Source organism: Nycticebus coucang, chromosome 10, assembly GCF_027406575.1.
Source record: "Nycticebus coucang isolate mNycCou1 chromosome 10, mNycCou1.pri, whole genome shotgun sequence".
In the NCBI taxonomy this organism is placed as follows: Eukaryota; Metazoa; Chordata; class Mammalia; order Primates; family Lorisidae; genus Nycticebus; species Nycticebus coucang.
The window spans coordinates 120,577,683-120,594,509 of NC_069789.1; the positions used below are offsets into that span (position 1 = coordinate 120,577,683).

A 16,827-nucleotide genomic window follows, 5' to 3' on the forward strand; every position below is an offset into this window, starting at 1 on the left:
ATTTGGTTTTTCATGTTGCCTGAATTCTTCTGTTGGTCCCTCCTCATTTAAGTTTTCTTTTTCACATCCTTTTCCTCCTTTTTACTTCTCACTTCCTTCTTTGCTTTAAATTACCTTGTCTCTGAGCTTAGGTGTTGAAGTGGCCTCTTGGCATAAAGCTGAAAGGAAGAGAAGGGTAAAGATCAAGCAAGGAGAAATAAAAGGAAAGTAAAGAAAGAAGAAAAAAGAAAGACAAAAAAAGAAAAAAGGAAGGGGGATGAAAGAAAAGAATTGAAGAACAGGAGAGGAGGAGGACAGGAAGACAGAATGAGAGTGATAGGAGAAATGGTATTGACTGGCATGGTGGTAAGGCTAGACCTGTAACTCAAGGATTTTGAGGGGCTGGGCTGGGTGGGTTCCTTGAAATTAAGAGCTTCTTACCAGTCCGAGCAAAGCCATACCCTATCTCTGCCAAATATTGGAAGAGTAAGAAAAGAGCAACAACAAAAAGTAAGCAAGAAAAAAAAAATGAAAGAAAAATAAAAATTCTGCAGTGTAGACTTGCCAATATTGTCTTCTTAGGGTCAAAGGTAGAAGGGCTCCCTAGACCATGATCCCTTGGCCTCCTTGAGTCAGACTACTGCTGTGACTTCTGGCCAGACCAATGCTGTGCCATGCCAGCCCTCTGAAAAAAGAAAAAAATGATAATAAGAATAGATAAAGAATGAAGAAATAGATAAAATGCAATTGTATCAAATAAAGGAGAGAGAGGGAAGAGGATAAAAGAAAGAAGAAAATCCAAAAGGAGGGGATATCTTAGCTGCTATCTGTGCAAATTTATGTGGGAAAGGTAAGAAAAGTCTCTATCGAAAGAAAGAAAGGAGAGGGAGGAGTACAATAGAAAATAAATGAGGCTGAAATACTGTAACCAAAAATACAGGAGCTGACTGGGCACAGTGGCTTATGCCTGTAAACCTAGCACTCTGGGAGGCAGAGGCGGGTGGATTGCTTCAGCTCAGGAGTTCAAGACCAGCCAGATGGAGGCAAGACCCCGTCTCTTCTAAAAATAGAAAAACTGAGGTAAGAGGTTTTCTTAAGCCCAAGAGTTGGAGGTTGCTGTGAACTATGACGCCACGGCACTCTACCCAGGGCAACAGCTTAAGACTGTCTCAAAAAATAAAAAATAAAAAATTACAGGAGCCCTTACAATTGATGAAAGTAAAAATGGAAGTTAAAACTAGAACCAACCAAACACATTTGCCAAAACAAAACAAAAAAAAGCCCAAATAGCCAAAAACAGCAGCAACCTCAACAACAGTGAAAAGGAAAACAAATACTTAATAAATATATACATAGCAAAGGGACCAACTTTAATAGAAATATATATATGTTGCTGGGACACCAGGTGGTGGTGGTGTTTTAGGAGGCAGAGAACACATCCGGAAACCTCTCTCTAGTTTCTGGGCATGGTCCTGATTCCTAAGTTAATTGACCTCAGTGATCTCCTGATTGTTTCCTCATGATTCAATCCCCTCTGGTTTGAGATCTTTAAGCTCTCCAGAATCCTTTGGAGGCAGGTCTCACAGTGCCCCCTGACAACAGCTCTGGGAGGTGCGGGAGCCACTGAGCCTGTCCCAAGAGTGGGACCCAATCTAAGCAGGCAGAACAGAGAGGGCTCTACTTTAGGCCCCTGCTGAGAGGCCCACCCTCAGGGCCTTCCCACAATGGCAGCCTCCTGGCAGCCAGGACCTTCCCAGTATGGCTCCCTCACTAGCTACCAAACCGCTGGTAAATCCACTCCACCCAGTTTTCAAATCTGGATACTGTATACTGTTTGAGTCTGCCCACTCTTCCAAGCTTTCCACTCAGTGTGCAGCTTCCCTTGTATGTGTATGTGTGGGCCAGCTGTTCCTGCTAGCTCTCAGTTGCTTGACTACTGAGTCAGACCTCCATAGCTCTGCATCACCTGCTGTCTCCTGCAGACCAACAACCTGCTGTGCTCCTGGAGCTATAACTCCAGGTAAGGTCTCCGTGCCAGATATGGCTGGGTTCTCTTTTTTTATCCATTCATACTAGGAGGGGTCAGCTGAAAGATCCTTCTAGTCCACCATCTTGCTCTGCCCCCTGGCTGGAGAAATTTAAACTATGACATGAGATCTCCCTGAAAGTCTTCTCTAGTGAATCCAATGAAGTTCCAGTAAAAGTGAAGGTAGCAGCTGATGAAATGGAAAAAGCAAGTGAAGTTGATGTGGAAGAGGATATCCAGCATCTGATAATGCACATGAAGTCATTTTCTGTGGAGAAATACCAGGTATGCTGAGTGGTGTAGCCAGTGCTGAGTTCTTTCTCAATTTATATTTTAGTAAGACTAAGAAACAGACCAAGACTGACTCTTTTATCAGAAAGAATGATTAAACCAGGAGAAAAAGTAAATGTATTGATTTTGTATGATGCGAATACTATATGTCTTTTACTGTGTTTTGATTATATATGATTTTGCATGATATTCTTTAACAAAAGCTGTACATGAAAGGGAAGTACATGTATGTATCAGTACAGTAGGTCCTTATGCTGATGGATTTGTTTCAGTTCTTTGTGTAAGCAACTTACAGAGGTTTTACTGTAATACTGTTATTTGCTAGGATAATGATAGTATCTTAACTTTTTTCTTTTTCTTTTTTTAAAGTCTCTTAAAAATGTTTATTTTTGTCAGAATAGTTGATGATTTTTTGGTAAGCATTTTCTCCTCTTGAAAGATCCATTCAAAATATCTCAATCCTTGAGGTAAAGAACTTTTAACTAAAAAAAAAATTTTTTTTTTTTAAAGAAAAAAGTCTTAAAATTTCTTTAGTTTGGTAAATAGAAATTTCTTCTTCTTCTTCTTCTTCTCTGCCAAGCCTGAATATATTTATACAGAAAGTATCTAGACACTTATTCACAAACCAAAGATGAGAACTATTCCTTTACATGTTCTACTCAAACACAGTGCAACACTGCTGTGTTGTTATATACTTTAAAAAAAAAAACAAAAAACTGTTACCAGCAATCTCCTGGCAAAGACAAAGTTTTTGAATGGAAAAAGCAGCAGAAACTTAAGATCTTAAAGCTCCAAAAGGAAATTAATCTGAGTCTTTTCATTATCAAGATAGTCGTTGGCATTGCTTAATGTTCGAATAGCATCTGTTTCCTGTTTGTTTTTCAGGAAAGATGAACAGGCAGCGTTATTAGCCATGTTGAAAAGTCTTAAGTCTGTTCTAGAACCTTTTTCCAGAAGCAACTGGATAATGTTTGCATAATCCATCTAGGCAGCAGTATCAAAGCTGGGTCTTCCAACTTCTCTAGGCTCCATTCAATATTTGGTTGAGTAAATAGCACTTCCACTAAATCTTTGTGACCCTCATGACAAGCCCAGTATAAGGCTGTGCTCCCAGCTTTGTCTAATCCCTTAATACCCACTTGGTGTTCCAAACATTTTCTCACCAGCTCAAGTTGCCTCTTTGCAGATTTATGCAGGGGGAATTCTGCCTGCTCAGCCACATGGTTGCTTGGAATTAGTCCAGTCCTGCCTTCAGAGGTGCTCTTCCACCAATTTATATCAGTCATGTCAGTAATATAAATGTTATCACCTTCAAAGTACAGTTCATCTGGAGTTCTGGGTTCAAATATATACAGAGCTGTGGAGATTTTTGCTTGTCATAGTTTGATTGGTTTGGGTGGTAGCTTTGACATCTTTTCCTTGAGTGGTTCCTAAAGACCACACCCAAAAGTCAACTGATCTCCCTGCTAGCCGCCACTCCGGGCATCCCAAAGTTTCTTTTTGTCTGGTTTGTGGTGGTGTGCCTTCAAGACCTGTACCCAGCCCATGCACACAACAGGGGGACTAGGAACTGGATGCTGCCTCACCAAGTGTTTATCGGCTCCTGGCTGGCAGCTGTACCATGGCAAGGTGTGTTGCATGTACAGCTGGGTGGCAGAATGGACCAGGGTCAGTGAGGCCGCATGTGTCCCCCCTTAATTTTTTTTCTAATGATTACGGCTTAAAATGTTTTATCTTGTCCTAATCCCACCTCCTCCTTGAATCTGGACCTGCCTTGTTAATTGCTTTAGTCAATAGAATGTAGGAGAAGTGATGTTGAGCCTGTTCCATGCTCTTGAAACCCTGGCGCCATGTGACCATGCCTCAGTTGGTCTGCTGGAGAATAAGTGATGGTGAAGACAGAGCTTAGCTGATCATGCGCAAAGCTCAGATGAGACTGGCTACAATGTCCCACACCAGAACTTCCCAAATAGGCCCAACTCAGTTTGCCAGCCAGCACATCATGTATCCCAGTGTGAGGCACTCTTCCAAGCTATTTATGTCTGCAAGTATCATGCAGAAATCAAAGATATATTTTCTGTATTTTATACCTTACCACTTTTGAATTTACATGAAGCTCATTGTCCTTTTTGGCCTCCAAACTCCAATCTAAGTAGCAATTATTATTGTCACATGACTGGTATGGGCCCAATAAGGAGACAGAAACCACACAGTGATTTAAATAGGAGATGTTTAAATATAAAGAATTATTACACTTCTAACGAGTTCTTGGTTTATATTCACTGTAAAACAATTAGAACCAGAGTAATTCTAACCTGTGAGCTGCCAATTAGAAATGAGGTGTTTAAGAGAAATCAAAAGAAATCTTAGGAAGAATTTATAAAGAAAAAAGATAGTTTTACCTCCCTGTGTAAAGAGTAGTCAGTGAAAAGCCTTTAATCATTTTGCTACAAAAGATTTGGGGAAGGTTTCCATATGATTTATGTAGAATATGCATATATATTTATACATAAATACATATGAATGATACATATTAATAGGGTATTATATGTTGAGCGTAGTGAGACATGATGGATCACAAGAACCTTTGAAGATACTATATAAAATTTTAGGACCAACCAACAATCCTATTTCCTGATAATGTCCCTCCCTTCACATCACTGTCATGTAGGATAGGTCTGTCACGTACATGCACATACAACCTGCCCAACTGTATACATGGTGGACCTAAAGCAACAGTCGGGACTAAAATGGAGATAATATTGTGAAATGTGGTCCTGGAGGTGAGGGGGAAGCTCACATGTGTACCTTTGAGATAGGCTTTTAAGAGACATCCTTTTTATTTTCCCCAAGGTTCTCTGTCTTTATGAAAAGTCCATTAAGATCCTGCAATCCATTTTCTTAGCTTCTCCCATTGAAAGTTACTACAGAATCTCAAACACCCATGACTGTGAAAACCAGGAGTAGGGAATGTGGCAGTGGCCTGGCACCCTGGAAAACAAGATTGTGCCCTAGAACTGGCTCGGCGCCTGTAGCTCAAGCGGCTTTGGTGCCAGCCACCTACACCTGAGCTGGCAGTTCGAATCCAGCCCAGGCCCACCAAACAACAAACAAACCAAAAAATAGCTGGGCGTTGTGGCAGGCGCCTGTAGTCCCAGCTACCTGGGAGGCTGAGGCAAGAGAATCACTTAAGCCCAGGAGTTTGAGGTTGCTGTGAGCTGTGATGCCATGGCACTCTACCCAGGGCGACAGCTTGAGGCTCTGTCTCAAAAAAAAGAAAAAAATGACATAAATACCAAGATCAAGTCCATCTGGATATTGTTTCTGGTTCAAGGTAGTTTCTGAGTCATTTTATTGAAAGTGAGTTTACTTCATAAAGTATTATAAGAGAAAGAGAGATTCTGAGCGGCCCAGAATTGGCTTACAGCAGTGGTTTCCCAATTATTTTGACTGTAATCCATAATAAGAGAATTTACACTGAATTGGTATGCACATACATAGAAATAGACACAGAATTTTTATCAGCTGATAACTTACGTGGAATATACTCTGATAAATTGTTTTGTGTTCAATTAATCTATTTTGTTTTTTTAATGAAGGCTGATTATGACACAGTAACTTGATTTCAGAAGTTACCAATGGAGTTGTATCCTGCAGTTTGAGAAAAAGCTACAGGGATATACAGATTTAGGCAAACAGTCCCCATGTACAGACTCTAGACATAGTGGCACTTCAGTTTCACGTGATTATTAAAAACACAGGAACTAAAGCCAGATTGGGAGGGCTTGAATCCCAGTTCTTACAAGCTGTGTGATTATGGGCAAGTGATTTACCCACTCTGTGCCTCAGCTGTTTCATTTTTAAAAGGAGATATAATATTGGCAACTATCTCAAACTAAACTAAGGGAACACATAGCTGTATACGGGCTGCTGAGAAATTGAAATGAGGTTATACAGTTATCAAAAAGTAATAAGCTAACACTTAGATTACACTTACTTTAGTACTATTAGTACTATTAATAAGTGTCATCTAAGCCAAAGTTCTCCTTTGGTTTCTTTAACATTTGTTTGAAGCAAACATGGGCTTTTTTTCCCAGAAGAACCAAGGGATCAAGGCCCTTGGCGATGTGTGAACTTTATCAGTCTCACTCTGGGAAACAGGAGGAAAGAATGAGAGCTCAAATAGGAGGGAAGAGAGGATCACTACCTATACCGAGGCCCCGGGCCAGGGAGTGCAGGGTTTGGGGAGAGCCACATGCTCCCATTTATCTGTAAAAGCTCATTAATTGCCTGGTTCTCACCTGCATGTGCATCCCTGAGGAGTTTTCTCTCTGGTGGCCAGAGTTTCTCATTGTGCTCCAATTGGAATGGACTAATTGGAATAGTTTTGTCTGGTTTAAAGCTGTTGATTTCAGGAAACAGGTCCAGTGGTTTAATGCTCATTACTAACCCACTGAGACGAGGTTCCTGAAGTTCTCAGCATCACATCTTGGTACAGGTTTATCTGAGCCTTGTCTAACAGGGCCAGCCCTTCTTCAGTGAAGACTGAAGTGGGGTGAGGCTAAGTTTCTCTCCTGTCCTCCACATTGCCTGCCACCCTGTTAACTACCTGTAGTCATACAAAGAATGTTACAGTAAACATCCATGAACATCTGTCTTTTGAGTGCTTATAAGAACATTTCTACAAATAAATCCCCAGACCAAATATTACTGTATTACTTGGGTAATATGTGTTTTATACTTTGATTGATATTGTCAAAACTGTCCTCTGAAGAGGTTGTGTAAATACACAGGCCAGTAGTGTTTGGGAATTCATTTCCCATTACACACCAAGACTTGGTAGTTTCACTTTTTCATGGCAGATTAATCTATTTCGGTCAGATTATAAAGGATTAAGAAAGGGCTTGGCACCTATAGCTCAGTAGCTAGGGTGCTAGCCACATACACCAGGGCTGGTGGGTTCAAACCCAGCCCGGGCCTGCTAAACAACATTGACAACTACAACAAAAATATAGCCAGGCCTTGTGGCAGTGCCTGTAGTCCCAGCTACTTGGGAGGCTGGGGCAAGAGAATCTCTTAAGCCCAAGAGTTTTAGGTTGCTGTGAGCTGTGATGCTATGGCACTCTACCAAGGGTGACATGGTGAGACTCTCTCTCTCAAAAAAAAAAAAAAAAAAGGATTAAGAAAGAAAAGAAACTAAAAGCATTGGCTCCTGAATTCAAAATATAAAAAAAGAAAAAGTGAAATTATTGAGAGCATTTACATATCAACTAAGGACTAAGAAAATAGAGTGTGAAATTTCTCAAGTGTGTTAAAAGTAATGTGGAAATATAGAAAAAAGCTCTTATTCTTAAAAGATGTAAATGGATTACTTAGGGGTGAATTATAACGATACCTTTAGTTTACTCTCACCTGGGTCAGCAAAATAAAATACAGATAAGCATGTGTTTATATATGTATATTATGCATATGTTTGTGTGTAATTGTTAACTGACAAATCTAGGTGAAGATTATTCTTTCAATCATTCTAAAAATTGAGATTTCTAAAAATGTTGAGGGGAAAAAAGTAGTAATAGCCATCCCCTGACTGAGAAACCAAGTTTTTACATAAAATAATTACTGACTGTATCACAATGCCCATATTTCAGTGTTTGCAGATATGTTCTCTCGGTAGACTCTGTATCTCTAAAGTGGAGCTTTCAAACCAAAGTTGTAAGCAGTTATAAAGGATTTCACAAAGAATTTTTTACTGACAGGGTGGCACCCGTAGCTCAATGGGTAGAGTGCCCCCCGTAGCTCAATGGGTAGATTGCCCGCCACATACACCAAGGCTGGCGAATTTGAACCTGGCCTGGGCCAGCTAAACAACAGTGACAACTGCAACAAAAAAAAATAGCCAGGCATTGTGGCGGGCACCTGTAGACCTAGCTACTTGGGAGGCTGAGGCAAGAGAATCACTTAAGCCCAAGAGTTTGAGCTTTCTGTGATGCCACGGCACTCTACTGAGGGCAACATTGTGAAACTCTGTCTCAGTAAAAAATTCTTTTTTTTTTTTTTTTTTTGACAGTTGCTCAATTCTCAAAATCTGACAGTGATAAAAAACAAAAATTAAGGGAGTTGGCCCTGTTTTCAAAATAGCACCGCTCCCATAGCACTGCTTGTGCCTTCCTCTGTGGGAGGCAATGAAATGGAGTTGAACTAGTCATTTGGGAAATGCAGATACCCTCCCCTTGGGGCATTCCACTGTAGGGAGAAGGGGTTAGGAATAGACGTTCACCCACCTAACAGTTCCTCCTCCCTTCTCTGTCTCAGGGTCTAGGAAAACAAACAGATTTCCCCCGGGTTGCCACAGGATGCAGGTGCAATAATAGTCCAAAAATATCAATAAACAAAATTTATAAATAATTGACACATACAAAAATCTTAAATTGTTTCCTTAGTGCACAGCCCCATCTATGAAGTATTCTTATAAAACCTTGAACTTGAGTCTAATCAACCATCACTTGGTTCCACTTACAAGAAATACTGTGGATAGAGGAATGCGTTGAAAGACACTAAAAAGAAGCAAACAAATAAATCCAAATATAGGAAAGTACACAGGACAATGAACTTAGTTTCTATAAGTCAATAGTATATGGGAAAAGAGGGGCAGACTTCTCTCGATTAAAGATGAAAAAAACTTGGTGCTCATAGCTCAGTGAAGTAGGGTGCTGGCCGCATACACCAGAGCTGGCAGGTTCAAACCCAGCCCGGACCTGCTAAACAACGATGACTGCAACCAAAAAATAGCCGGGCATTGTGGTGGGTGCCTGTAGTCCCAGCTACTCGGGAGGCTGAGGCAAGAGAATCGCTTAAGCCCAAGAGTTTGAGGTTGCTGTGAGCTGTGATGCCATGGCACTCTACCGAGGGTGACATAGTGAGACTCTGTCTCAATGAAAAAAAAAAAGATGATGAAGAGATGGCCGGGTGTGGTGGCTCACACATGTAACCCTGGCACTCTGAGACATCCAGGCGAGTGAATTGCTTGAGCTCATAAGTTCAAGAGCAGCCTGAGCAACAGCGAGACCCTCTCTGTACTAAAAACAGAAAAATCTTGGGTGTTGTGGTGCACGCCTGTAGTCCCATCTACTTGGGAGGCTGAGGCAAAAGGATCTTTTGAGCCCACGAGTTTGAGGTTGCTGTGAGCTATGACGCCATGGCACTCTACCAAGGGCAATGGAGTGAGACTCTGTCTCAAAAAAAAAAAAAAAAAAAGATTGAGAGACATAACAACCAACTATCATATACAGGCCTTAAGACTCTGATTTGAACAAACAAACTTAAAGTTTTTTGAATACTCAGGAAAATTTGATTATTGTCTGGGTATTAGATGATACCAAGAGTTACTGATTATCTCATTAACCCATTAACCCATTTTTTAAAAGAAACAAACACTGAAATATATAGGAATTTTTGCCTCTAAATCAGAGCTCATAGAATGAAATATATAGGGGTATGTGCTAAATTAGGTTGCCCTTTGGAAATATGCTCTTCCACACTCTCCAATCTCAGAATGTATTTCCTTACCGTCTGGCTTAGGATTTGACCATGTGATCTGCTCTAGCTACCAGAATGAGACAGAGGTCAAAATGTCCCAGTGCTAAGCCTAGGCTTTCAGCGATCTTACATGGGTTCACTTGCTCTCGTGCCCCACTGCTATCACAGTAAGAGCACACCTGAGCTAACCAAAACAATAATTGCTACCACCAGCAGAGTGTTTCCAAATAAATATTGATAGCATTGGTTGGGGGTTCCGGGTGCAGTGCTTAAGGAAACTGTTACAAGAGGCTGGAAAATGGTGACCCAGGTGATGTAGTAGTGAACATTTGGTAAAAACTGTTGTTGGCGGTAATTTAAAAGACAGAACATGTATGTAATTAATCTGTGGACTTGAGAAAGATGGTTTCCAGTTAGAAGGATGAAAGTATGAGCTCCTGGAACCTTGGAACTACAGCTGAGGAGGCAGGGTCCTTTTCTGGAGCGGTCGCACAGGTAGTGGGTGAGAAGCCGGGCTCTGGGTGTCATGTATTACAAGTTTAGCGACTTCACACAGAAGTTGATGGGAGCGTGGGCTTTGGACGCCTATAGTCTGCAGGGATTACCACAGAGGCACCACTTATCTTATTTGCCACACCAACTAAACTGACCTCTGATTCCACTGCATATGACTATACTGGGAAAAACAAGGTTCCAAAGCTGCAGAAGTTTTTCCAGAAATCTGACCGTGTGCCTGTCCACCTGAAATGAGGCCTGCCCGACCAAATGCTTTACAGGACCACCATGGCGCTGACTGTGGGAGGGACCATCTGCCTGATCACCCTCTACGTGGCTTCACAACCCAAAAACAAATGAGTTAGGCTGCAGAGGACTGGTTTGCTTTTCGGCATAAACCCTTTGAATTTTCCTTATTTCTGTTAAAATTCTTTTCTTTTACTTGGATGACCCACTTGACTTTTTTGCAAGAAAAACAAAGATATGAACGCAATATTTTGGTTTATGAAATGCTCATTTGACAGTTAAAACTATTGTTTAAAGAAATGACACTATGCTCTTGTGTTTGTGCTCCTGATTTCCCTGGAGGTTCTGGATGAAGGTTGCACACGGGGTCATTAACATCAGTCTGTGCTGAGAACCTCGGGGACTTAGGATTGCATTTTTGAGCATGGGGTGCAGAAGGCTTTCTGGATTTGGATGTGACTAGGGAAGGGAGACAGATGCCAAGGCCAGGTGCATGAAATGAGGGTTCGAGTTAGTAGTCACTTAGGGGATTTTTCCATTTGCAGTAAAATGTTAATAGCAATTATTTGTTGGGCAGTTCATTTCAAAGGGTTATTTGCCTCATCTCAGATCTTTCATGAATTTTATGTGTAGTTGTATATTTATTCCACCACAGGAACAGAGACCACCTGTTTAGTGTTGCACTTTAGTGCAGCTGTGCCACAAATTCTCCTTTATCTTTTAAAATGTGGTGGCTTTAAATTAGAATGTATTTTGACAGTGGAATAAATACGTGAAGAAAAAAAAAAGAGAGTATAAGCTCCTGTATTATAGTTGCATATAATAAGTTACTATACAAAAATGATGAGCTCAAAAAAAAAAATCAATACAATGAAAGCATGCTACCTGGGATATTTTAAAAAATACTTAGGGAAACAGAGTGTAAATGTCTAAACAACAAATAAGTGAGGTGAATGCCATGTTAACCAGTTTGATGTAAACATTCCAAATTGTATATAAAATCATCACATTGTACCCCATAAATGCAGTAATGTACATAGTTATGATCTAATTAAAGAAATGCTTGGGGACAGAATAAGTGAAAAAAAGATGGATAAAGCAAATGTGGCAAATGTCAATTGTTAAAACTGTAATGGACTGTCAATGTTGGTTTATAATACTACTTGTTCTTTTTGTGTATTTTCATAATTAATTTCATGATTAAAAGAAAGTCCTTGCTCCACACTGTTGGTCTTTTTGATGTGTCAACTTGGATAGGCTACATCCCACAGTTATTGACTCAAAAATGAATCTAGTTGTCTCTGTGAAGATATTTTGTAGATATGACTAAAGATCATAATCAGTTGCCTTTAAAGGAGATTGTTCAGGGGTCCTCAAACTTTTTAAACAGGGGGTCAGTTCACTGTCCCTCAGACCGTTGGAGGGCCGGACTATAGTTTAAAAAAAAAACAACTATGAACAAGTTCCTATGCACAGTGCACATATCTTATTTTGAGGTAAAAAAAACAAAATGAGAACAAATACAATCACACCACCTCATGTGGCCCGCGGGCCATAGTTTGAGGACCCCTGTGTGGGTCTGATTCAATCAGTTGAAAGGCCTTATGAGCAGAGTGAGGATTCTCTGGGAGAAGAAGAAATTCTACCCGTAGATGGCAGTTTCAGTCTGCCCAAGAGTTCTAGCCTGCCCTTCTGCAAGGGCTGCCCCACAGATTTTGGACTTGCCTAGTTAGCTCCCACAAACACATAACGGCAATTTTTTTACAATAAATCTCTTACCATATATCTCCTCCTGCTTCACCCTAGCTGGTTGAACTCTGACCAATACATACCCATTCAAATCTTAAATATGAACCAGATCAGTGCTACTCAGCCAAGCATGTATAAACTGACAATGTGTTCTGATGCTAATGTGGTTGTACCACATTACCCTAAAAGTTTCTGAACTCTTAGTCTTGACTCTGCGCTTAGCACTCGGAACAGTGATAATCAGTTTATAGACTGGCACTGGTAAGTGAATCACACCTGGACTAACACCAAACTAGACATTTTGATGTCTCTGTGTCCATTTCTTCATTTCTATGAAGGGTGTCACACCACCTACTTCGCATAGTTGTTATAAACAAAAGAAAGTAATACTTAGCAGTCATTAAAAAATCTGACCTTTCATAAAATAGAGGTGTCTAGTTCCCCAGAATGAAGGCCATTATTTAAAGAGAAAGGAAACTTTAACTTAGCTGGAACTTAATCATACTTCCTTTTGGAAAGGCAGGATTTTGTGAGAGCAGAACTATAAAGAAGAAAGAATCCTTAAGCTCATGGATTCAAGTTGTCAGTGAATATTGGTTCCTTCTTATCTATATATTTTCTCATACCTTCTTCTCTCCTAAGATGTCTTTTCTCATTCTCAACAGATAAAACTCCCAACTCCTCAGAACGTCCCCTCACCCTGGTCCCCAATCCCACAGCCTGTGTAATTCCTGTCATTGTCCTAAAGCTTTGGGATTTAAACCTGCATATTATTTTCCTTCTCTCAGACCTGTTGAAGGGGAATACCCAGGAAAAGTAAAGTCTAAGAAAACAAAGGCTTCTCAGAGAAGCCCAAGGATACTCCTGCAGGGTCCTCCCTATGGTAACCCAGCCCTTAAGAATTTGTAAAACGTAGCTTCCTAGGTCCTCGAAACTAATACTTGCTGCTTGCTTCAGCTTCTGTAAACTCTGCGCATGATTTGACACCTCCAGTGAAAAATAACACAGTAATTCCTTTATCTACTTGTGAGTTGAATAAAAGAACAGGGACAGAGCTGATGGGGGAGGGGGGCTCATTAAGGCTGATGGCCTGCTGCAAATGAAAATTCCTTCCCCTATAATCTTTGCTGAGAGTCCATTGGTTTCAATTCACCAGTCCTGCAACGGATTGACCTCACTTCTAAAAAAGAGACTTCAGAATTGCCAATTTGTAGGGATGGTGCCTGTGGCCCAGTGGGTAGGGTGCCGGTCCCATATGCCAAGGTTGGCAGGTTCGAACCTGGCCCCAGCCAGCTAAAACAGCAACAACAACAACAAAAAGCCGGGTGTTGTGGCAGACACCTGTGGTTCCAGCTACTTGGGAGGCTGAGGCAAGAGAATCACTTTAATCACTTTAAGTCTGAGAGTTTGAGGTTGCTGTGAGCTGTATGCCATGGCACTCTACCGAAAGCAACAAAGTGAGACTCTGTCTCAAAAGAAAAAAAAATTGCCGATTTGTAGAGCAATCTTAGGATGATAGGGACGTTCTTCTGTTTCTATTTTCACATACTTGTTCCTATGTGGCTGGGGCCTGTGGTGTGAAAAACCTGCAGTTGCCTAAAACTTTTAGCTTCCAAAAATCTCTCTCCAGCTATTATCCTATTTCCCGAAGCCCCTTTTTGCTAATATTGATGACACACCTGTGACATAGAAGGTACATCCTCTGCTCTGGAAATGCTCATGATATACAAAGTTACAAACTCAGACTGCAGGTAAACTGAAGCAGGTGGACAGAGACCCTCTAACTTGCCACCATATATACATATATACATATTAGTGGATTCTCTCCTCTGCCAGCTTCCAGCTGGGTTCAGCCAATGGGTAAAGCCAGTAAGAGACCCGAGTAAGGGCAGCACCTGTAGCTCAGTAGGTAGGGCGCTGGCCTCATGTGCCAAGGGTGGTGGGTTCAAACCTGGTTCTGGCCAAACTGTAACAAAAAAATAGCTGGGCCTTTTGGCAGGTGCCTGTCTCTACAAAAAAAAAAAAAAAAAAAAAAAAAAAAAATATATATATATATATATATATATATAGAGAGAGAGAGAGAGAGAGAGAGAGAGAGAGAGAGATCCACGTAAGATAAGAGTGAAGTCAGAATATATACTCCCTCTGATTTTTCCCTGGTGGTTGCTTTGGCCTGGGTATGTTCCATATCCTTTGATCAAGAGTCATGGCCCCTTGAGGGTCAGGCAGCCCTCATCTCATATATAACTCTTTCTCTAGGTTCTGGTAACTACTGTCTCCCTTAGCCCGTCAGTCATAGGGGGAGTAAATTACCCGGTTATTACTAGCTCTGATATGCTGCAGTATCCTTTGTTGATTACCACAATCTGCCTACACCTTTGTAAACTTTCCATTTATTAAGGCCTCCTCAAGTTACTCAATTTGAGTGTGCAGTTCATTTCCTGCTGGGATTCTATCTGGTAAACCCTGTAAAGCCTTCGCAGAGAAACTGACTGTATAAAATTGTCACTTTAGGTACTGGGGAAACTCTGAACATTCAAAAATAAAAGCCAAAAACCATGATTCATCTTATGGATAGTACTTTTCAAACTATCTACGAGCAGTTTATTATCATTATCACTGTTACTTTCAATCTGTCAAGAGACTGATACTGTGGTAGGATACAGTAAAAAAAAAATTACTAGAAAAAGGAAATTAAGCCATATAAACAAAAGCCCAATATTTATTATATTAGATTAATAAATCATACACATTTTTAAACATTTGCACTCAATTATTGAAATTATATGTTCACACACCAGTAACATTTAATTCTCCAGCTGGCACCAGTCCCCAGGTTCCCCTTTGAGTTACAGCTCACAGTATTACAGAATCAGGTTAAGAGGATACAAAACTTCTTTTTGGTAAATTTGTGGATACTTTTCTCTCCTTTCTTGCCTCTCAGAGAGAGCACTAATCACCCCTTATTCAGGGCTTCAACAGAGAATTGTTCAACTCATTGATTCAGCACAAATTATGTAGTTTTACAATAGTTAAAACCTACCAAGAAACACCTTTTCTTTCCCCTGTCAAAAACCACTATAAATATTGAAAAAAATAACCACACCTTGGTCCTTTATCCACTGTACCTGGTAAACATCCTGCTATTTAGCAAGTACTGAATATTCTTGACATTAACAAAAGCACAAAATCAAAGGACAGGAAGCACTTGGGTATGTACCTAAGCACAGGGATTACAGGGGTAGAGCGGCTAAAATGTCAGAAATACCAGTAGTGGCCAAAATCCTGAAGAATCTTGGATGCTATGCTGAAGAATTTGAAGACCGTGTTTCTATTATAATAATTATTATTATTATCATCATCCTTTGGGTCTGGGTTTAGATGTTACTTCTTCCATTCACCCACCACTGATATATCTACATCTATGCAACATTTTCATGAGCAAAGAAATTCAATCAATAATATAACAGCATGTTTAGGCTCAGTGCCCACCAATGGCAGGTTCAAACCAACCGGGCCTGCTAAACAGCAATGACAACAACAACAACAAAAAATAGCCTGGCGTTGTGGTGGGCACCTACAGTCCCAGCTACTTGGGAGGCTGAGGCCAGAGAATCGTTTAAGCCCAAGAGTTTGAGGTTGCTGTGAGTTGTGACGCCACAGCACTTTCTTGAGGGCAAGATAGTGAGACTCTGTCTCAAACAAACAAACAAAAAAGCACCCCAGCATGTTTGGGCTATCAAATTGGGAAAAATTAAAGAAACGATTTTTATTTTTTTTTAGAAACGATTATTTTTAACTTCGATAGGTAGAGATTGGAAGTACAACTTTGCTGGGAGACAGGGTAGTAAAAATTAAATAATCCTAGGCAACTATCTAAAATTATTTCATTGTCTAGTGAGGTGGAAAGTTATCCTCAATAGTACATGAAGTTTGAGGAAAAAGAGGATGTCAAACTATTATGATGCCTTTCAGGGTAGAGGATTTTAAAAAAATGCTTAGGTACTATGTAAATGACGAAATAAATAAGCCAAGATATTAATTATGCCTGTTTGTGAGTGCTAGGATTACAGGAGACTTTAATTTTGTTTTTGTGGGGCAGCACCTGTGGCTCAGTGAGTAGGGCGCAGGCCCCATAGAGCAAGGGTGTTGGGTTTGAATCCAGCCCCGGCCAAACTGCAACAAGAAAATAAAAAAATAGCCGGGCATTGTGTGGGGCGCCTATAGCCCCAGCTGCTTGTGAGAGAACCAGACCAAGGCCATATTTGAGAGAACCAGACCAACGCCATCTTAAGGGTTCAGCCATTTTGGCTTCCCTCAGCCATTTTGTCCAAAACTGATGAGTCACCATGAATTGCTGGTTTTTGTACCTTGAGTCATCAGTGTCCAATCAGAAACTGCCTTCTGGAATGGGCCATATGCAGGACCAGTGGCAACCAATCCAGAAACAATCCCTTTGTTTAACTCATATCCGCCTACTTTGCTGTGCTATCCTATAATATACC

At 40.6% G+C, this 16,827-nt stretch overlaps 2 pseudogenes; one reads left to right on the forward strand and one right to left on the reverse strand.

Moving 5' to 3' along the window:
• Window positions 1-3,079: 3,079 nt before the first annotated feature.
• LOC128596581 (osteoclast-stimulating factor 1-like) lies at window positions 3,080-3,708 on the reverse strand (annotated as a pseudogene).
• A 6,650-nt stretch (window positions 3,709-10,358) lies between these two features.
• LOC128597543 (cytochrome c oxidase subunit 7A-related protein, mitochondrial-like) lies at window positions 10,359-10,606 on the forward strand (annotated as a pseudogene).
• Window positions 10,607-16,827: the final 6,221 nt, after the last annotated feature.